Source organism: Cryptomeria japonica, chromosome 3 (assembly GCF_030272615.1).
Source record: "Cryptomeria japonica chromosome 3, Sugi_1.0, whole genome shotgun sequence".
Classification (NCBI taxonomy): Eukaryota; Viridiplantae; Streptophyta; class Pinopsida; order Cupressales; family Cupressaceae; genus Cryptomeria; species Cryptomeria japonica.
In genome coordinates this window covers 401,192,610-401,215,936 of record NC_081407.1, presented here as the reverse complement: position 1 = coordinate 401,215,936, position 23,327 = coordinate 401,192,610, and the positions used below count along the sequence as shown (strand labels likewise).

Sequence of the window (23,327 nt, the reverse complement as noted above, 5' to 3'; positions counted from 1 at the left end):
TAAATCCGTTTATCCAATGTGAAGTTTGAGAATAATAGAGGTTGGTTAGTCTCGAGGGTCATAAAGTTATATGAGATTTTGTATTGCTCTAGAATGTATGATGGTATTGATTTAGTTGATCATTTGTATGCAGCGAAAAATTGACTTTGATTGTAAACTTGAAAAATGTTAGAAAATAAACTAAACATTAAGCAAAGATGAAACTGACACCAAGAGGGCTGGTAGCTCAATCATAGAGCACCTAAATAACAAATAAGAGGTCCTAGATTTGACTCTTAATTGATCCATGGAAAAATTATCATGATATTTCAATTTTAATGAGCTTTTCTTTTATATTTTTGAAAAAAGCTTATATAAAAATTTAACTTCCAAATTGATTGAGAATTTTTCTTATCGATCAAAAGATGAATTAATAAGGATCTTTGCAAGAATCAAACGATTGACATCTAATAAGATAGGAGGTTTCCCTTATACAACCAAACCAAACCAAACATTGAATTTTTTCTTTAAATAAAAACACTTCGAAATATTTGAAATAAAAACACTGAATCGGCTCAGGCTCGAACATTGCTGCTTTTTTATTACAGAGCAGGAACGTTGGAACTTGGAGCGGGACCGTTGGAGCTTGGAGCGTGAACGTTGGAGCCTAATGCCAGCTAGCCAGGCTGTTGCAGGAAGGATTCATACAAAGAGCTAAAATTAGAGGTAATTAGGAGATTCATACATTTAGCCTCCAACTGAAGGAAAAGGAAACCTCGATTAAAATCAGGGCAAGAGGAAAAAGAAGCCCCGGATAAAATCAGGGCAAGAGAGGGAAGAGGATTTGTTGCAGTGGGATTGAGCTTTCCATTTTAATTGGAGTGTTGTGTCATCGGGCACAGAAGGTGCATACAGTTGATGGATTGCAGCATCGAATGATTTATCTCTCTAAGGTGTTTTAGAAGTTTGTTAGCTTTCTCCTCTCTCTCAATTTGCTAAACATTTTCCTTTCATCTAGTTTCTTTAAATGTTTCTCAGCTATAGTTTGTAGGTTTTTCTTTTTTCCATCCCCTGTTTCTCTTTTGTTTGAATAAAATATTCCTTGTTTTGATTTACAGTCTCTGCTGAAGATTCAAACATGCAATGAAATTCTTCGTTCGTGGTTAAAGGACTTGACAGGCCGGTTGTGATCAGGTATGCCTTAGGAATCCAGACTTCTTTTTCAGAATTTAACTACTACATATGATCTGTTACTATTTTGTGTTTTATAAATTGAAATAATTCCTTCCTCTGTTAAATAGGCCAGTACTTACTAGTTTGATTTTATATTTTTACCATGTTAGATAAGCCTGCCAAAATAATCTCTCTACTCTATTGAATGCCCTACTGTGATGTAAAATCTAATTATATTATAGTTAGGGATTTAAAGAGATTAAGGGTTTACATAATTAAATCGCTACATTTTATTTTATATTTTTGTTGTATCTTATTTAAATGAGCCGATTTTACTTTATATTTCATATTAACACCATAGCAGTTCTCTCATACTGCAAAGATCATGTTACTAATAACACTGTAGTGATAATTTGATAACATCTAGGATGATTGAGGTCTCTGAATTATACCAAATTTGTGTGCTTTAGATTTTTACAGATCAGTAGCCATAGAATGAGGATAGAACCACAAGGAATGACGTGGTGAAAATTCTAGGGGAGACCTCCGAATTAGAGAGTTGATTACATAAGGACCTCAAACTTCTTTATGCTTTCTTTTCCTTTCTTCTTTTTAGTCTTAAATGTTGCTGCAAGTACTGTTCACATTTACGATGCAATACAACGGCAATTGTAGTCTCTAAACATTCTAGTCAATATTCTTTAACTATTGTTTGAAGTGAATTCAAGGAGATCAACAATTTTGTGGTCTTTGAATTATACCAAACATGTGCGCTTTAGATTTACAGATCAGTAGCCCTAGGATTGGGATAAATCCATAAGGAATGACATGGTGAAGATTTTAGGGAAGACCTTAGAATTAGAGAGTCAATTGCATAGAGATTGCAGAGTGTATTTACATATCACAAATGAATGAGATGAAACTTCTTAAAAGCCTCAAACACCATTATGGTGAGATGTTGTGTGTCATGGGTGGGAAGGGGCCACTCCATGATTTTTATTTATTTTGAAAGTTTCCTATTAATTCTAACTTCTAATGAAACATTTTTGCCAATCCTTCAAATAATGAGAATGGAAAGATTTAGTGGGACCCCCAAAGTTCCGGGATTTAATTTGTAAACCAGGCATTTTCAATCTTACAAGACAAAGCAAATGACCTATTATGATGACCTATTATTTTGATCTAGTATTTATAAATATGCCTACTTTACTTTTCTTGAATATTTGGGGATGTGGTAGTCTGCAGAAATACTTAAAGGGTTTATGATTCCTTATACGGATTTTAGTTCTTTCAAATCCATCACTGAAAAGTAACAAAATAAAAAATAGCATGCAAGCACCTAAGTCTACTCAAGACGAGAAGATGAATGGATTTAAATAGTAGCACATAGGATCAACTTGGGCAAAACATGAGCCATGTCTACTCATGGTGAGAGGATTGATGAGGTCAGCCAATCAAATCGGAAATCTAAAATATAAAATGCAAAAAGGCAAGTACACAATTGTGAAGTTGCTTTTGCAACTATAGAGTTGTCTTGGAATGGACTAATTATCAAATCAAGGTGGAAAATGGATGAATGAAGGTAGGCACATAGGTAAGTGTGATAAGTGGTCATATAAGATGAATTTATAGAAGTGGAAGTGTTATCACTAGATTTGCACCCTTGCTAAACTCCTGGTTTAGCAATCTAATGAAACATTGAAACACTCTTGGGCCTGTGGGTTGCCCAAAGGTTGGAGTGAATCTCCAGAGTAGGCTGGTTCCCCTAGTACTATCACCTATACTAACCTACTCTACTGCTTTGCTGAGAAAAGAGAGAAGAAAAGCTTAAAATGAAACCTACAGCTATGATTGTGATGCATCAATGTTAGTTTCATAACACCAAACTAGTTTCAGACCTATATAGCTGTATGGGCACACAAACTTTTTCTTATAATTCATTTTATTCAAGACACAACACATATTCTTTACATGCCTATATTCTCTCCAACCGTCCATAACTGACCAAACTGCTCCCTAGACGTTCTCAGTTGCTCATTACTTCTTGTCCATCCATTAACTACCATAAACCATTTGATTCCATACTTATATTCCATGTGACAAATGTTTTGAAGAAGACCAAATATTCAAAGTGGCATAGGAAAAGGAATATGCTTTTCTAGGACCTCGTCGTATCACTGTTTCTTCTCTTCTTGACTTGGTAGGATACAACAGACAATGTATATAAGGTTCATTTTAATGCATCTATCATGAACCACAATCAGACCCTCCATCATCTCTCAAACGATAATCCAAAGCCCTATTTTATCCTTTTCAACTTTAGTGCACAGCGTCATGTTGAGGTTATTAGTGAAGATTCTCATCTTATTTGACATGACTGTCAACTCTTGGCCTTAATTAACACATCTACCTCTCATATTCTCTGATATGACTGACTACTGTGCTATTCACTTGAAATATTTGGTGATTGTCTTTATAAGGGATGTCCTTGAATAATTCTAATTTATTTAGCATGAATGTCCTGCAAACACTGTGTACTTTTCATTGCCTCAACGAGTCCCATTATGATTGTCCTTTAAGTTTTGACTTCACGGTCATCTATGCTTACCAGGCGGTGAACTAATGTCATTTGGACCATGTATGATCATCCTCTTGGTCTTCGGTACTTTTATTCTATCTTCCCCATTGTCTCCTAGGTGAATCATATTTGCTCCATGCCACTGTCCACTTTTTGGGTGTAATCTTGCTCTTTACTGTCTTCTCTAACTGCTCATCACTACTTACATAGTGACTGTCATTGTTATAAAATCATCTTGACCATTGTAGTCATGAATGAATGGAGTCTTCAATAGCTCTGTCTCTTCTATCCTTTAGACTATTTGACTGTCCTCATTACTTTTTTATTCTTGACATGGTTGAAGACTCTCATGATTCAAACACTGTCCTAAGGACTATTGACATGAACACTTTTCAATCTTTGTAGATAGCCTTATGTATGCATGGTCTTTTCATGATGCTCACCATCAACACCATAGCCACCTCTATAATCTCCTACTGTAGGCAGTGTCTTATAACTGTTCTACTGATATTACTGCCTATTTATTTGTGTGTTGTTTGCTATCGTAAGCCTCCATGATTGAATGTCACTTGGTTTATGCTCTGAAACTTTCCTCTTGACTGTTTTCATGGTTTGTGAAGTCTTCATCAACCTTATGCACAATATCCTAATTGCCTTGAGTTAAGCACTGTTATCTTTGCTTTTATAACATTGTCTACTTACCATTTTGGACTGTCCCTCCAAGATATCACAGAGATTGTTTACTACCTTTACATAATGACTTCTAACAGTCTACTGTCACTTGTGACAGTGCATTGTCACTATCTTTGAATGGTTCAAGATTGCCATCTTAAGGTTACTGTTGGAGGACGGTCTTATTATGGACTATGCCTTGCAAAAAAATGCATTTTGCTGTCTTTTGAAGATTTTTTACTTATTATATTTCTGTCATAAGATGACTGTGCTTTCCCTTTCGGGTGTGAACTTACATTGCTCTTCACTTATTTTTGTGCTTTTGCTGTCTTGTTCTCTGTCAAAGCATTGTACCCTTCTCTTTGTCACATAATTCACTATTTATGTATCAAAACATTGCTTGCTGAGATGTCTTGTAGCATTTATGACTTTTGCCATTTTCATCCTTGTTCTAGATTTTGATTGTTCAAACCTGTCCTCCTTAGGACTGTCATGCACATCAATCTCTTCTGCTTCTAACCTGTATTTGAAGTACCAACTCTTCAGTATGGGTAAGTGAAATGACATTATCATTAAGTGTCCAGTGCTATTGTCATGATTTACCTTGTTGTGCATGTTTATTGGGATTTCTTGAATGTGAGATCTGAGTGAAGAACATCTCATAAACATATCATAACCATGTCATTTCACTCAATGATCAGTAGCTTCTCATGACAGTCATGTAGACATTGTCACAAAGCCATTCTCTCTTGCTCACCATTGTTTATCTCTTTGTCACTTTAAACTTGGTAAGGTCTCTTCCCATGTATATATGCGTGCAGAAACACATAAGGGATGTATTTTACTAAAACACTGCCTTCCATGCACTGAGATCTGTCTTTGAGAACTTCTATTCAACTCATGCCTTTTCAAGAGTTTTACCCAACATGTTCCATGACTATCATCACCTTAAACAGGGTAGTTATCTTTGCCTTTTTTCATTCTCACTGCCCTTCAAACCCTTGTGGCTCTTCTTGGAAGTACTTAAACAAAGTCTTTTCTTATATCTCTATCACTGATCCTTCCACTGTAGCTCAAGACTTATTCTTCTTCCTTTTTTGTCTTTGTTGTTCATTGTCTTTCTCATACCTTTTAATGTTTGACTTAGGGTTTAATGCATAATCAACCACTATTAACTTTCTGATTTATGCTTTCAAGAGTGTTGCCCTGTCGCTTATTTTGATTGTGCTAGTCACCACATGATAGATCGTCCCTTTGACATGACTGTCACTGTCAGCAATGTCATGGCTTTTGGCTCAACCTTCTTTACATGATTTCTCCTCTCTATGAATTTCTTTCTCTTGGATTGAGACTTTTTTGCACCCACAAATTATCAACAAACCTTGCAAATCTAAAATTCATGCATTCTTTTAAAAGGTTTCAAAGTCACTACAATGTTTTTAACAACTCAAAGCACTTTTCCAGCCATTGTTTTTGCTACAAAAGATAATGATTCATTCTTACATGAATATGTTTCAAATTTGAAATGCTTTTAGAGATGTTTTGCAACCATCTTAAGCAAGCTAGACTATTTCACATACTCAGAACTATAAAAGATACCTGTAATATGCACGAAGCCATATATAGAAAATAGCCTTAAATGATCTTGGACGAGTGTGTATGAGCTGTAAAACACCTGAACAAGAATGCAACATGGGCAAGAATGCATTTCTCATTTTCTATAACGTGTATAAGCATTTAAGACCCGTGAAGCCTCTCCAGCTTCTTTGCAATGTGGGCAAGAATGGAATGCACAAGTTCTGCCTTGGGCATTGGGGGTCCCATGGAGGGGGGCTTCCTAAAAAATAGAGCTGAAGCTTTTGAGGTTTTTAAGGAATTTTTTAAAGCTGGTGGTCCCATGAATTTTGTATTGCAATTCAGCTTAAAGTTTAAACTCCTAAATTTAAGGAAGCTAGTGATCCCATGAAATTTGTAATGCAGTTTAGCTTACGAACAGTTAAAAACAATTAAATAAACTTCTCATTTTCCCTCTAAATTGTTTTTGGTGGGATGATTGACAAGTGGCAAAAAATATTCCTTAGCTGGTGGGACAATTTCTAACCCTACCCAATTTTCACCCACTCAAATATGCAGGCGTTAAAAGTAGGATCTTCTATTTTCTATGAAAAGATTACGAATAATCCTGTAGCCCCCCAAAAAAATATTCATAGGACCTCCTCTTCCTTAAAAACATAAGCTCAAGCCCCCCATTGAACCCTTGCCTTTCCAGCACCAAAATGAATTATGGTTTTGATGCAATAAGCAAAAATCTCCACGTCATGAAAAGAGGAAAGCATTCTTCCATGCAAAACAAAACCCTAGAACTCAGGCATGCGGATGTGGAAATTTTCAATGGGAAAACAAAATTCAACCTTATTTCTTTTTCCCTTTTTGGCACCTAAGTCCCTATTAAAACCTTTTTGAAAGAGACTTAAAAAAAAATTAAAATCTTTAAACCATTAAATCTTCTTGAGGACATATATGACAAAAAATACAAATAAGCTTAACAGTAAGCGTATAAAAATAGGGTAAGGCATAGGGTAAGGCTAAGTATATAGAGATATATATGTATATGGATGGAAACAAGGCTAGGATAGTGAGCCCAACTCTATACAAAATTGTACTATATATCACTATGTGCATATATCAAAATATTTTCTGGAAAACTATATAGAAAATATAAAAACATATGAATTTCACCATTACATGTATAATTTTAAAAAACTAATAAAAAGAAATCAAAGAAATACACCATACACCAATGGTTAAGTCAACAATTGAGGGATTAAGAAAACAAAACAATATCTGAAGCTTTATGTCAAGAGGCATAATTCAAAGACATTACAAAGAGAAACTACAAAGCATCGAGTGAAGTACATAAGTACATAGCATCTTATAAAAAAAATGTTTCCAACTTTACCACTAGAAACAAAATTATCACTACAACAAAGAAGAAAGAAATAAGGGTGAAAGAGGAAGACTTTGAATTGTCTATTTTTTGTGATAAACAAAGTTGTAGCTTGATCATCATTCCATATTAACATGGTAATATCAGCCATCAATTTTTGGTTTCATACCCGAAACTGCAATTTGAGAAGAACACAAAAACCTTTGGCTTACTTCTGTGGCATCTCCTGAGTAGCCAAAAATAGCTAGCTAATTGAACATTAACTGTTACAAATGCGGAAACATTTGGAACTATAAAAGGCCACTCACTTTTCCAGTCATAGACGATTTTAGACTAGAAAGAAATTTATGAAGATGCAGTCAATCAATAGTCCTATTATGGTATTTCATTATTATTATTTTTTTGGTGATAGACAATGGGGAATGCAGGCCTTTCCCTAGATTTAATGGCAACTAGCTGTGTACAATGAAATAAATGTTTACTGATATTTGGAGATGATGGGTGATTTGAATTTACTGCTAGTTTCAATCAATCCATGAGAGGATGGAGAAAAGAATATTTGTCAAATTGGTTATGACTGGTGAGAAGTAATAGAGGGATAGATTGGTATATGGGGAAAATGTTATATTTTATAGAGCCCCAAGTGTTTTATTCTTTTGTATGGTTTCACAATTTTTTTAGTATCATATGTAGCTATTTATGACAGCCAACTTATAGAGCTGTATCAGTGGTTTGTGTATTTAAAGTCACAAGCATTTGAAGTCAGAATGCTCTTTAAAATCTATTGGAAAAACCATGTAACATTTACAATTGCATAATATTAACTAGATATAATCATTATATGAGGATTTTTGCCCATCTTTGGTGTTGCGGGCCTGTATGCTCTGCTCTGCACTATGCTCTTGCCTGCTGTGTTTGACTGAGTGTTGTTTCAGTTCTGGCACCGTAGTTGTGGTTGCAGCCATTATAATTCACTTTAATTGGTTTCTTCTAGATGTTCTGTAAAACAACCTTTGATGTGTAGCTGTTGCAGTTTTGTAAACTTTATTAAACTCTATTGCTGTTGTAAAATGGCATATCAAAGGTCTTCATATAAACTGCACTACTCTTCCATGGGAAATTCAACCTCCAGAACCTAAACTTAATTTTTCTAACAGCTAATAAGAAAGTTTGGTAGTGAAAGATGATGGTGCACCAACATAAGATTATGTTTATGATAACACTGTAGCAGTTCTCTTAAATACAACAAAGATCATGTTGCTGATAACACTACAGGGATGATTTGATAACTGCTAGGATGATGGAGGTCTCTGAATTATACCAAATATGTGTGCTTTAGATTTTACAGATCAGTAGCCATAGAATGAGGATAGCAAGGAATGAAAATTCTAGGGTAGACCTCTGAATCAGAGAGTCGATTGCATAGAAACCTCAAACTTCTTTATACTTTCTTTTCCTTTATTTGTTTTTATTCTAAACGTACGTTGCTACAAGTAAAATGAATGAGATAAGACTTCATAAAATCCTTGAACACCATTGTGGTGAGCTGTTGTGTGTCATGGGTGGGAAGGGGACCACTCCACCACTCCATGATTTTTATTTTTTTTCAAAATTTCCTATTAGTTCTAAATTCTAATGAAAGCTTTTTGCCAATCCTTAAAATTATGAAAATGGAAAGATTTAGTGGGACCCCCAAAGTTCTGATATTTAATTTGTAAACCAGACAACTTCAATCTTACAAGAAAAAGTAAAAGAGCTAACATATAGACTCAAAGAGGCCACATATATGATCTATTATTTTGATAAATAACCAGCTCATTCTCTGAATTTTCTTCCAATTTCTTCCAGATCCTTCTCCATTGTTTTCTAGAAGATGGGTCTCCAAGGAGACTAAAAGTTGGAAGAAAATTACAACATTGGTATCTAAACATATATTTCAAAAATATTTTTAGGTGAAAAAAACTCAATTGATGAATCAAGTGTAATAGATGGGGATGGATGAGTGTGAAGATTAGATTACCTGCTTTCTTGGTTAAAGTTCTCCATCTGCCTTCGCCAAAACCCTGAATGTATTTGGTAAGAAGGAGATCTTCATCTGAAGTCCAGGGCCCTCTATTGAGGCCAATTTTGGAGCAGCAGGGAATCCTCCCCAGGTGCTTAGGTGTCTCATGTTGCTGCATGGAATTTGAATTCATGAATGGAATTAATATAAATATGGCTTCCCAAAACAATTATCTTTCAACTACACTGAAAACCACTATATCCGATCTATTTTGTTGTTGATGTTGAAGCAGCTCTAATCAATGAAAACGATAAGATTGGCTGGTGAGAGAGACCGTCTATCTCAATATGAGAGGACAAAATGCACTTTCTATGGATGAAAACACAAACCTTCTAGTCTACAGAGCAGTGGGTCTTCACGACTGACAAACTTGCATGAGCAATCAACATTTAAAGCTAATTTTATCCTTTATGGAATTTAGGTCAGCTTGGATAAGGGGTACAAGGGCATCCTGATCTGTCATTTCAGTTCTTCCAATGGAGGAGAATGAAATCTGATTTACCCTGGAGTTGGTAAGGTGGTTTGCTGGTGTCATGCTAGCAACGTGATAAGCTGATGAGCTGAAACTTTGATGCAATCTCCCTAGCTTTAGATATTCGTTACTATGGGTTGTCTGGTGTTTCTTGCTGCCAAACAAATTAATGGCAAAGTTACTATGGGTATAATACAGCTACCTTTGGATGGTATTTAGTTCTAGTTACTTGTCCACTTCATTCAACTTATAAAAGAAATTCATGCAGCCTAATGAGTTTATAGGCGTTGGATAAGAACTGTCAACTTCAGCTATGGTTGCCATATCGATAGATTTTGTTCAGTTGATGCAGTTAGTATTCGTATTGGTTTTCTAAAGATCCGTTATCTCTATCCTATTGATGATAACTACTTACATGTATCTCTGGGCACTCGTGGGATTTTTAATTGGTTTCCAAATTAACAATGTATCTCCATCCTATCATTAACTTTTGTTGGTACTGAGTCAGTGGCTGCTATGTGTATCAATTGCAGCCATAACCAGTCAGATCTAATGGATAAGAGGTGTCACTGTGAGGGTATATGAGAGCTATCAGCTTGGATTTTCCGTTCTTGTGTCATTTGTTTACATCAATGATCATACTTATATAATTATTGTGATTGATTTAATCTCACATATGGTTTGATGATGGGTTAATCTCAAGGCATTCAATGACTCTAAGGGGAGTTATTCTCCACTATTGTGTTGTATTGGGCCCTTTCCATTCTTGTCTCATCATTATACTTCTCTAAACATACTTATATTTACAATGGATTTGGTCTAGTATATAGTTTGCTGATGGAAGCTTCTCAGGCAATTTGAAGACTCTATAGGGAGACACACTTCATTACTGCATTGATAGTTTTACTTATGCTAGTGTTCGAGACTGATACGTATTACTGTACAAAGACTCACTTGTATTTCAGGATACATTTTGTCTCAGGCATCTAGAGTATTAAGTAGTAGACTGCATAGTATATTTGTTTGTTTTAAATATACATTATATTCTTTTATATTAAATACATAGCATTTTAAGTAGATGGTCTTAATTTTAGCTGAGGGGGTAAAGCTGCAGTCCCTTTACAAGTTTCTTCAGGGTCATCTGGCACCACCTACAAAGGAGAATCTTGATTTATCAACAAATTCTCTTGAATTCGATCTTGCAACATTATTTCTTGATAGCTGTGGGCATAATTCACCCACAAGTTCAGAGAAAGCATAGGTGCAAGGCAAATGAAGGGATTGAGGAAATGAAAATTATATGCTACCATGAGATTATAAATATAATCAGTCCTTTTCTTTATCTACTCTACTCTTTGTTTCTCTAGAAACCGAGAGATTGCTGGTTTGACTGTTCAACTTTTATCTCCCATCATGTCAGCTGTTTGTTCTCTTTATTTGCCGAATCATGAGAGGCCATTGGTATATTATCAGCCATCTTCCTATTGTGTATTGATATTTGTTTTGCATTTCATTTATTGCCAGGGCCACCAATCTGATTCAATTTTTTTTCCAAATCACCCTAATTAATCTTCTGGTTTATAATATTGGTCTTGCTTCGTCTTGCTTCAGTGGTTGAAATGCTAGACATGCATGTCATAGCTACAAAATATTTCATAACCTTATAAACGTGGATTGTTAATTGTTGTCTTGGATATTTTGAGAGATTTTGAACAAATCAATTATTTTATGATTTTTTTAATAAAATTGTTTGTAGCTTTGAAAACATACACGCATTTATATAGATAGTTTTCTTAGCATATCTGCAATTTCATAGTTTCCACGCTTTATTTCAATCTTGGTCAGTCATAATTTTGTAGGTTTTTCTTTTTTCTATCCCCTGTCTCTCTTTTGTTTGAATAAAATGTCCCTTGTTTTGATTTATAGTCCCAGCTGATGATCCAAACATGCAATGAAATTCTTGGTTCGTGGTTAAAGGGCTTGACAGTGAACTGGTTGGGATCAATCAGGTATGTAGGAATCCAGACTTCTTCCTTTTCATGCTTTAGCTACTGTTATTATTTTGTGCTTTATAAGTTTAAATAGTTCTTTCCTTTGTTAAATAAGCCAGTACTAACTAGTTTGATTTTACACTTTTACTACCTTGTTAAATAAGCTTGCCAAAATAAGGTCACTCTACTCTATTGAATGCCCTACTGTGATGTAAAATCTTATTATATTATAACTAGGGCTTTAAATAATTTAAAGGTTTACATAATTAAAATGCTATATTTTATTTAATATTTTCGTTGTATTGAGTTAAATGAGCCCATTTGTCTTGCACTTCACTTATCTCTGATCACTGGTAGTGTTTATTTCTTTTTGTGTTTTATTGATCAATCTAATTGCACCTGATGATTGTGATGATTATGCTATTGTCTGTTTTCTATATTTTCTTTTGGGTTTGTTTTAAAGGATCCAATTATGATATGTAAGGAGATCTAGGTGAGCCTCTTCAACCAGCACTCACCTTTCTGTTTTAATTGGCATCCACCCTCCGTTTTGAGTGAGTTCTTTAAATGTAGTATCTTTTGCTTTTGAGATCTGAGGAGTATGTGTAGTATCATCAATTAGCACATCAATTAGCACAGAAAGTAACAGCCCTTTTGAAGAGCCATCATTCATTTTTATATTTGATGCCTTCCTACCCTCATTAATTAGTGGTCAAATAATACCAATTGTCTAAACCTCTTTCAACAGTCGCTGTCAACTATTTCTATTTTCAAGTTAAGAAAAACTTCATAACATTTTGACTGTTGTCAACTATTTCTATTTTCAAGTCAAGAGAAACTTCATAACATTTTTTAATTAATATTATTTTTCAAGTATCTATTTTCAATGGCCATGATTTATTTGGATTTTATGACATGAAAATTTACTCTTTTGAACATCTTTTACAATGTTCAAAAGAGAGTTTGCACAGTAATTAGAAATTTTAGAGTTTCACTGAAGTTCAGTGAAATTTTCAGCACATGATTTTGAACCTTTTTTTTTGCATGATAGGGACAATTTAAAAAAAAAGTTTGGACAAGTGAGAACTTGAACACAGGAAATTCATTGGAGGATTTGTTCAACTTGAAAATGAAGACTTCAAAGAAGGGATCAACTTGTTGAATAGAAGTACAAAATATGTAAAATTTCATTTAAACTGAATATTTTTTTTTTATTGTAAACATTCCCCAACAATATAATTAATAAAGATATACCATTTTTTAGGAGGGGTAGAAATACCCTTCCAAAAACTCTCAAAGATGGTAATGGACATCTTTGAGAGTCTCCTGTTTTTTATGCTTTTTATTTTATTTTAAAAGTTGGTAAAAAATATTATTGTTGTAATTTATTTAAATGATAATAAGTTTTATATTAACAAAAAGCATGTGTTGAAAGTTAATGAAATTAAATTGTTAATTTTTAATTAAAATTATTTTAACATTAAATGTCCATCAAATTTGACATTAATTTTATAATTAATTCATATATTTTTTTAATATTATAGATTTTGAAATTTTAATCAAAATTAATTAAATTATCTAGCTCATACCTAGTTCTTATGGATAGGAGTTTAAATACACTTTCTTCTAATATAACTTATGTTGAGTTAAAGTGAATCATTAGGGAAATAAATAACAAGAGATGATTACGTAATTTAATTTAATGTGTTCTTAGTCATGTTGTTCTTTTAAAATATGATTCTAATTTGGTCCTTTTATAATGTGAATATTAGATTTTGAATATTGACATATATTATAGGATATAAATAGAGTAGTTAGTCTTTTTAAATTAACTATTTTATTATAAATATAGAGTTTATTTATTTATTATATTGAATTTTATAATGTGTTATCTATTTGAGTTGAATAATGTTTTATGTTCTTGTGCATTAGGATTGAATGATATTTCTATCATTGAGTCATGATTCATTTATATGTCATGTATATGAAGATAATACATATTAAATTTATTTTGTGTGCCCAATTATAATGTCAATACTCTTTTGTAGTGTGTACATGAAGCTACTTTTTTTAATGTTATATAGTGATCTTAGATGAATTAGGCTTTGACATTTATGCAATTGATTTGTATAGCTATTCATATTTATATAAGGTCATGTTATTATTACATCACGTGTAAATTGAATGGTATAAGGATCGAATGGTATTTATGTATTTAAGTTGTGTGTGATTGATATGTATTTTGTATACACATACAAATTCAATTTACATGTGATGTAATCATAACATAAATTTAATATAAACAAGAATGTGTATTACAAGCCAATTCATATTAAGGTTGTATTGTTTGGCAATGTGTATGTGCATAATGCTTTTATGTTTGTGTTGCATCAAATGTGTAAATATGGTTTTTTATTAAAGTTGTATGGTGACCTAATGTGAACTAGACGTTGACATTTATGTAATTGAATTGTATACATTTTATTGCTTATACACAAATTTATGTTATGATTATGTCATGTGTAAGTTGAATTTGTATGGTGTATGTTGTGTGCTTTTGTGCTTTAGGATTGAACTGCCTTTATATCATTGAGTTGGATGTGATTGATTTGTATGCCATATACACCATACAAATTCAATTTACATGTGATGTAATTATAACATAAATCTAATTTAAACATAATATTAAAGTTGTATTGTGTGGACAATGTGTATATGCATAATGCTTTTATGTTTGTGTTGCATCAAGTGTGTACATAGATATACTTTTTATTATAGTTGTATGGTGACTTAATGTAAACTAGGATTAACATTTATGCAATTAAATTGAATATATTTTCTTGTAATACAAGATTTATGTTATGATTATGGGATGTGTAAATTTACGTGTGCTTTTGTGCTTTAGGATCAAATTATATTTATATCATTGAGTTGGGTGTGATTGATTTGTATTTTCATATGCACCATAAAAATTCAATTTACACATGATATAATCATAACATAAATTTTATATAAACAATAATATGTATACAATTTAATTGCATAAATATCAACTCATATTAAGGTTATATTGTTTGGCTAATGTGTATCTGTGCATAATGATTTTATGTTGGTGTTACATCAAGTGTGTATATAACACTACTTTTTAGTAAAATTGCATGGTGACCAAATGTGAATTAGTCTTTGACATTTATGCAATTGACTTGTATGCATATTCTCGTTTGTATAAAATTTATGTTATGATTGCATCACATGTTTAAATTAAATGAGTATGGTATATGGAATACAAATTGCATGCTTTTGCATCGAGTGTGTACATAAAGCTACTTTTTAATAAAGTTGCACATTGACTCAATGTAAATGCTTTGACATTTATGCAATTGACTTCTATATATATATATATATTTGTTCCTATACAATTTATGTTGATTACACATGTATAAATTGAATTTGTATGGTGCATATGGAATTCAAATCAATCACATATAACTTAATGATTTAAACACCATTCAAACCTCATTCATGCAAACATATGACATACACAATACAAATTTTATTTACACATGATGTAATCATAACATAAATTTTATACAAAGAATATATATACAAGTCAATTGCATAAATGTCAAAGCTTAATTCACATTGGGTCACCATACAATTTTGATAAAAGGTAGTTTTATGTACACATTTATACAACAACATAAAGTATTATACACATGTACACATTGGCCTCACAATATAACTTAAATATACATTTAAATTTATGCAATTGACTTGTATACATACTCTTGTTTATATAAAATATATTTTATGATTATATCAAATATGTAAAAATACAAATCAATCATATATAACTTAATGATAGAAATACTTTTCAATCTTAATCCACACAACATACAACATACAAATTCAATTTACACATGATACAATTATACCTTAAATTTTATATAAACAAGAACATGTATACAATTCACTTGCATAAATGTCAAAACTTAATTGACATTAGGTCAACATATAACTTTAATAAAAAATAGCTTTATGTTCACACTTGATGCCACACCAACATAATGCACATATACAAATTTGCCACACAATACAACGTTAATATGAATTGACATTTATGTAATTGACTTGTATATATTTTTTTCGTGTATAAATTTTTTCTTATGATTACATTGTATGTGCAAATGAAAGTATAATGGTATATGTAGTGTGCTTGTGGATAAGGATTGAGTGGTATTTATATCATTGATTTGTAATACATATACACCATATAAATTTTATTCATGTGCAATGTAATCAACTTAAATTTTATATAAATTGGAATGTGTATGTAAGTCAATTACATAAATGTCAAAACCTAATTCACATTGGTCACCATACAACTTTAATAAATAGTAGCTTTATGTACATGATCTATTCAAGACAAGTATATGATTTGTATTCCATACATACCATACCCATTCAATTTACATGTGATGTAATCATAATACAAATTTTATGTAAAGATGAATATGTATACAAGTCAAATTTGTAAATGTCAAAGACTAGTTCACATTAAGTCACCATATAATTTTAATAAAAAGTAGCTTTATGTATACACTTGATGCAACACAAGCATAAAAAACACTATGCATATATGGACATTGGCCACTTAATACAATCTTTAATATAAATTTACATTTATATAATTGACTTGTATACATATTCTTATTTATATACAATTCATGTTATGATTATATTACATGTAAATCTAATTTGTATGGTGTATATGTAATACAAATCAATTACATACACCATACACATTCAATTTGTATGTCATGTAATCATGATCAATTTTATATAAACAAGATACAAGTCAATTGTATAAATGATATAGTAGAAAGTAGTTTTATGTGCATATTGTACATAGTATAGGCATTATTAGCATCACATTGGGCACACAAGTTTAATCTTTAATTGATGACATGTAAATCAATCACATATAACTCAATGATATAAATACCATACAAATTATATTTACAAATAAGATACAATCATAGCATAACTTCCATTTAACCAAGGATGTATCGTGCAAAAGAGTGTTAAGTATACAACTTAATGACATATAACATTATCATGATAACATTATAAATACCATTCAATCTTAATTGGCACAAGCACTTGACATACACCATACAAATACCATTCAATCTTAATTACATAGATTTCAATTCTTATTAAGGTTGTATTGTGTGGCCAATTTGTTTATGTGCATAATGATTTTATGTTGGTGTTGCATCAAGTGTGTACATAACCCTACTTTTTATTAGTTTTTTGTGGTGATCTAATGTGAATTAGGCTTTGACATTTATGCAAGTGACTTGTATGTATATTCTTATTTATAAAATATTTAAGCTATAATCACATAACATGTGTAGATTGAATTTGTATGTGTATGTTGTGTGCATTAGGGTTGAATGGTATGTATATCATTGAGTTATATGTGATTGCTTTGTATTTTATATACACCATACAAATTCTATTAACCTATGTGGTTTAATCATAACGATGGATAATTGAGTGAAAGGTTGGATTATTTGTTATGGCGCGCGTGCGAGCTTCTGCGGGTGGCCGAGCTAGGGCTTTGTTGCCCTAGCTCGAGGGAGTCGGAGATGTAGGTGGGTCGTTAGGGGGAGGTTGGTGCAGGCACTCCGGGGGAGTGGTGTTGCAGGCGGGGTTGGGTTGGGCTCTGCGGGTGGAGTGAGATCTGCGTGTGGCTGGAGGCTGCGGGGGGAGGGTGGTCTGCTTGCAGTTGGGGGTTGGGGCTGTTGTGGGTCGTGGGTGTTGTAGGGGTTAGGGGTTTAGGCAGGAACACCCTCTCGATGTGCTTTGAGGGGGTAGGGCTATAGGTCCAGTGCTGTCTCGAGAGGCCCTTTGGGGTGGGAGTCTTTCTCTAATATTTTTTTTCCGGAGCTCCGATGATGAGTATTGGTGGTAAGACTTGCATGTTCCTCCAGTCATGGATTTTCGTGCTGCGGTGGGCTCAAAACCCCCATTGCAGAGTATGAAGACTATTAACAATAACCTTTTCTCATTTGAATCGGGATCAAGGACTGCTGTCGGTTCTTGCATTATGAAGGTTAATGGTTGCCTGGAGAGATGCAATGAGAGACCGAAGCTGGTTATTCCTCCTGAACTAATTGTTGAAGACATTGAGTACTTTTCAAAACATTCGCTTTATTGCAAGTTTTTGGGAATGAGGGTTTCTTTGCAGTTTCTGGAAAACTGGGCGCAAAGGACTTGGGCTTCGGAAGGGGAAATGGAGATTATGATGCTGGCAAACAACTATTTCATGGTTACCTTCAACTGCATGGAGGATCGCAATAGGGTCTTTGAGGGAGGTTTGTATTTTTACAATCAGGTGGGGTTGTTCATCAAGCCTTGGCATGCAGTGTTTAACCCATCGGAGGAGCTCCCAAAGACCCTATTGGAGCTCCTGTGTGGGTTCGTTTGCCTCGTTTTCTTGTGGAATGTTGTTGGGAGGATGTACTATGGATGTTGGCCGCGCTGCTTGGGAAGCCATTGGGATCCTCAATGCAAACCCTAGGAAGAAAGGTAATGACTTTTTCTCGTATCTGTGTTGAAATTGATCTTAGTAAACCTTTGCCAGATGCTATATATATGAGTGTGGGCTCTTATTCATGGGTCCAACAGCTAGATTGCGAGACTTTACCTTTTCATTGTCGTCTGTGTCATGAGTATGGTCATTTACAGCGTAAGTGCCCTAGATATAAACCAGTGGTACGCCAACCTCAACAACTGGCTTAGAGTCAAGATAGGGCTGATAAAGGAAAAGCTTCTATGTCGGTCGAGGTAGAGGGCGCTGATGGTTTTGTCTCAATTAAGACAAGGAACAGGAATAGAGGACAAAAGAGGTCCTTACAGGGGAGACAGGAGGAAGATACCTTCAACAGATTTGAGGCCTTGGATGACCTTAGCCATCAAGAAGTGAACCCAGGGTTAACTCCTTTGGAACTAGGTGCTTCAGGAGGGGGTCTAGAAAGTGGTATTGAGGATTTTACTCAGGGCTTGCAAGTGATTGACAGCCAACAAATGGAGATGGACCAGTCAGTAGGAGTCCAACTGCGAATCACTTCGAGTTCGGAGATAAATTTGGTTTGGGGGGGAGGGCTCTCTAATAGCCCTGAAATTGTAACCAGTTGGGGCTAAAAGTAACAAGTCTTCCGTTCACTTGGGTTTGCATCAGAAGGATATTAAGAAAAGTGCTATGGAGAAGAACTCAAAGGTTGACAGGAAGAAGGATTTGGATAAAATCAACTGATGGGAGAAAATTTGGTTGAGTCAGGGTCAATGAAGACTTTGGATTCTCACTTTTCCAACCCTCCTAAATGATTGTGCTCTCATGGAATGTAAGGGGCTTGAATAGCGACCCTAGACAAAAAGTTGTTCGAGATTTGATCAAGAATCACTCTCCTGATGTCCTGCTCTTGCAAGAAACTAAACTCTCGGTGAAGAGTATGATGGGTTTGGTGCCGAAGCTCTGGGGGCATGGCGAATGTCAGTGTATTGGGGCTGCTGGCTCCTCCAGAGGGGTGGCCTGTCTTTGGAACCCTTCAAGGATTCACCCTGTTTGGTGGATGGCTTCTAGATCTTCGCTATCTGGGGTTGCCTCTAGTCTGGAGACCGAAGATCTTATTTTGTTTACTAATATTTATGCTCCCACTAATTTCTAGGGCAAACAAAACTTATGGTCTCATATTTCATTTATGCGAAGGCTAGTCCCTTTCCATCCTTGGATTATGGCGGGAGATTTCAATGCTATCTTGGAGTTGAGTGAGAAGAAGGGGGGTGTCATGCGATTGGAGCCCCTCATCTCTCCTTTTTCGGGATAGGATTTCATTGTTGCATCTTGTGGACATTAAGCCTGGTAATGGTCTGTTCACTTGGAACAATAGGAGAATGGGGGAGGGTTGGATTGCAGAGAGGTTGGACCGATTTCTAGTTTCCTGCATTTGGGTTGGTGGGGGGTGGTCCACTAGCTTTGAGATTCTTGACTAGAGAGGGTCAGACCATTAGCCTATGAAGTTGGTTTCTTCTTCGGCCCGGGTTGCTCGCTCTCCTTCTTTCAAATTCTAACTTATGTGGCTTTGAAATCCTACTTTGCCTGTTCTTGTTGAGCAGTGGTGGAGGAAGGGGAGGCCAGCCTTTGGTACAACTATGTATACTTTCACCAAGCAGCTGCAGTTTGTTAAGTTCCAGCTTAAACAATGGAATCGCCAGGGTTTCGAGAACATTTTTCATGCTAAGAAAGCAGCCCAAACAGAGTTAAATGGCATCACCAGGGAAATCAGAGAGAGTGGTTTGTTTGAAGCTTTGCTTAGGGAGGACGAGAGTGTTGTCAAGGCCTTAGAGGAATGGGAGCTCAGGGAAGAAATTTACTGGAAACAGAGAGCTCGTATTGATTGGCTACAAGTGAGCAATAAGAACACGTCTTTCTTTTTCAACTCTGTGAAAGCAAGACGTCATGGAAACTCCATTCCTACTCTAGTCAATAATAGAGGTGAGGTGTTATTATCCTTGCAGGAGATATCTAGGGAGGCTTTGCAGCATTTTCGAACCCTCTTCAGTGAGGAGTCTCAGGGGGAAGCGGAGGAGGAGAACCAGGTTCTTGCTTGCATTCCTCCTCTTGTTTCCGGGGAGATGAATGAGCAGCTTATGGCCCCTATTGTGCTGGAAGAACTCGAGAGGATTGTCTTTCAGTTGAGGAAAGGAAAAGCCCCTGGCCCAGATGGGTTCCCGGTTGAATTCTTTCAAGAGTTCTGGGATATCATCAATTTGCACTTACTGGCAGTAGTCCAAGAATCCCAAAGGAATAAACAGATGTTGAGGGCCCTAAATGCTACCTTCATTGCGCTTATCCCTAAGTGTGAGGGGGCCGACAGGTTAGGCCAGTTTCGTCCTATATCTCTCTGCAATGTCATTTATAAGATCGCCTCAAAGTTGATTGTAGAGAGGCTGGAGAAGTGTCTTGGGGGTATTATCTCTGAGGAACAGAGTGGGTTTGTTGAAGAGCGTCAAATTCTGGATGGTGTGGTCATTGCTACAAAGACCATTCATTTTATGGCTACCTCCATGGAAAAAGCTATGTTTATCAAGTTGGACATGGCTAAAGCTTACGATAGGGTTCACTGGTCTTTCCTCCAAAAGATCCTTAGGGCTTTTGGTTTTGCTAAGGAATGGATTCAATGGGTTATGAGTGGAGTTACGTCCACTTCTTTCTCAGTATTAATCAACGGGGATCATACCAAGATATTTGGTGTGTCTAGGGGCCTTCACCAGGGGGACCCCCTCTCCCCTTATCTATTCATTCTCCTGGCTGAGGGCCTGGGGAGGTTGATCAAACATAATGCCGGTCAGGGCAGTATTCAGGGGTGGAACTGGGGTAATGAATTGCAGCCGCAGTCTCATTTGCAATTTGTTGATGACACGACCTTGATGGGACTTGCTCGGATCAGAGAAGCTACGAATCTGTGTAAGGTTCTAGATGTTTATCTGGCGGCCTCAGGCCAGTTGATCAATGAAGATAAATCCTCTATCATTTTCTTCAACACCCTTGGAGCTATTCAAAGCAGGATTGCTCTGATCTTGAGATTCCAAGTTGGTTCCTCGCCCTTGACTTATTTGGGTATTCCTATCTCTCCTGGTAACCCTCCTCGGGAGTCATGGCAAAGTATCTTGGATAAATTTCACTCGAAGTTGAACATTGGACTCATAGATGGTTGCCATTTGCTAGGAGGGTTCAACTGATTCAGTCAGTGGTTCAGGCTCTTTCGACTTATAGATGTATGCTTCAAGTGGCTCCCAAATGGTTCTTGAAGGACTGGGATTCTTTGGCAAGACAATTCTTATGGACAAGCAATCTATCCTCATCCAAATGGAGTCTGGTCAATTGGGACTTGGTGTGTAGCTCGAAGCAATCGGGGGGTCTTGGTTTAAGGCAGGCTATTCTATTCGGGGAGGCTTTGGTGGCAAAATTGTACTGGAGGTGGTGTGTTGAGCAGGATCGTGGCTGGGCTAAGATTTTGGCCTTCAAATATATGCAAAGGATACCGACTCGAAAGGTTCCAAGATATCCGCTAAAGGGTAAAGGCTCTACGATTTGGTATACTCTCAAGAAGGGGGCCTCTCTCATTAAGGAAGGACTCTTTTGGATCTATAGGAGGGGGGAAGAGGTCCTTTTCTGGAATGACTCTTGGGATGGGTACCCCCCCATTCTTGATCAGTTTCCTAATCTTGGGAACCTTAGCCAGAGGTTTTTGGAGGCGGGGTGGTAAAGGGTGAGTGACTTCAAGACTATTTACAGGTGTGGGAGGCTGGAGATGGAGCGGTGGAAGGATCTTAATGAGTGGTCGGTTGCTGGGATGGAGGAGGACTGTGCTGAGTTACAAGGCATTTTGGTGAGTAGACTTGCCTGGTCTCTGAATCCTAAGGGCGTCTTTACGATTGCTAGTGGTTATAGGGAACTGTTGAACCGAAGATTGGATGGAAGAGAGGTGCACTGGTGGAAACAAGCTTGGAACAATTCTTCTTGGCCGAAGTGCAACTGCTTCACGTGGACTCTAGCTTGGAATAGATGCCTTACCTGGGATAATATTTGCAACCGGGGTTTCTCGGGGCCTTCGATTTGTGCTTTGTGTGGCAATGGGGAGGAAGACTCCTCTCATTTGTTCTTCAGATGCCCCTTTTCTATGCTTATTTGGCATTACCGGTGGGGGGTGTGGAAGTGTCCTTGTGTTCACACAGATTCTCTAGTGGAGTTTTGGAGCAGTTTGGGCAAACCTCCTATCTTGTCCCCCTTCCTCCAGACGGTCTGGTATATTGGGCCCATCTTCATTCTCTAGTAGATCTGGCTTGAGAGGAACAAAAGGATCTTTCGTGAGGCCAGACTATTAGTGCAACAAGTGTGGAACAGAATCATGGTTATGATTTGGGAGATGATGGAAGCTAAATGTGAGGTGAATTTTCCTTTGGACAGAGTTGAGGTGGATATCGTGAGTAGGTTGGGCTGGCAGGAGTTGTCTCCTGCCTCTGCTTGTGTTAGAAGAGGTAGGTGTGCTATGCAGAAGGTCCAAACGTTGGGAAGGTGGAGGCCCCCCCAGGATGAGATTATCAAGATTAACACTGATGGCTCCTCCAGGGGTAACCCTGGCTCAACAAGGGTTGGAGGTGTTGGTAGGAATTGTTTGGGGGAGGTGGTGTTCTTCTTTTCAGTGCATAAAGGGAGGCAATCTAATAATCTTATGGAGGGACTTGCTATTCTCTATGCCCTGGAGCGAACTTGGGAGATGGGTAGAAGGAAGGTTATCTGTGAATCAGATTCACAAATTATTGTGAATCTGCTAGTAGGGATAGTTCATCAAATTCTTCGAATTAGTTCTTTAATGGAGCAG

At 35.8% G+C, this 23,327-nt stretch overlaps 1 long non-coding RNA gene across 1 annotated transcript; it reads left to right on the top strand.

Annotated features, from left to right (window-relative positions):
• The first annotated feature begins 499 nt into the window (after positions 1-499).
• Positions 500-13,272, top strand: LOC131047896 (uncharacterized). The gene is made up of 4 exons (XR_009106302.2): positions 500-932; positions 1,098-1,173; positions 11,810-11,892; positions 12,926-13,272. It is a non-coding gene; the product is annotated as an uncharacterized LOC131047896 (long non-coding RNA).
• The last annotated feature ends 10,055 nt before the right edge of the window (positions 13,273-23,327 follow it).